Source organism: Eimeria tenella, genomic scaffold (assembly GCF_000499545.2).
Source record: "Eimeria tenella Houghton genomic scaffold, Eth_scaff1999, whole genome shotgun sequence".
NCBI lineage: Eukaryota > Apicomplexa > Conoidasida > Eucoccidiorida > Eimeriidae > Eimeria > Eimeria tenella.
The window spans coordinates 6,187-6,447 of NW_013541842.1; positions in this window are offsets into that span (position 1 = coordinate 6,187).

Below are 261 nucleotides of genomic sequence, written 5' to 3' on the forward strand. Positions count from 1 at the left end.
ATGTGCTGCAGCTGCTGCGGAGTGCGCGGGGGAAGGCTTTTGACTTTTACGAAAAGTTTGGAAATTTGGTGAAGAGCCAAAACTGCTGGAGAGAAGTTTTTGTTCTTGTTAAGGTGCAGCAAAGTCTTTTATTTTTATTTTATTTTTACTTTTCAATTCTTTTTGTTCTTTATTCTTTTATTCTTTTATCCTTCAATCCTTTTATTCTTTTTAATCTTTATTCCTTTATTTTTTTATTCTTTTATGCCTTTTGTTCTTTTC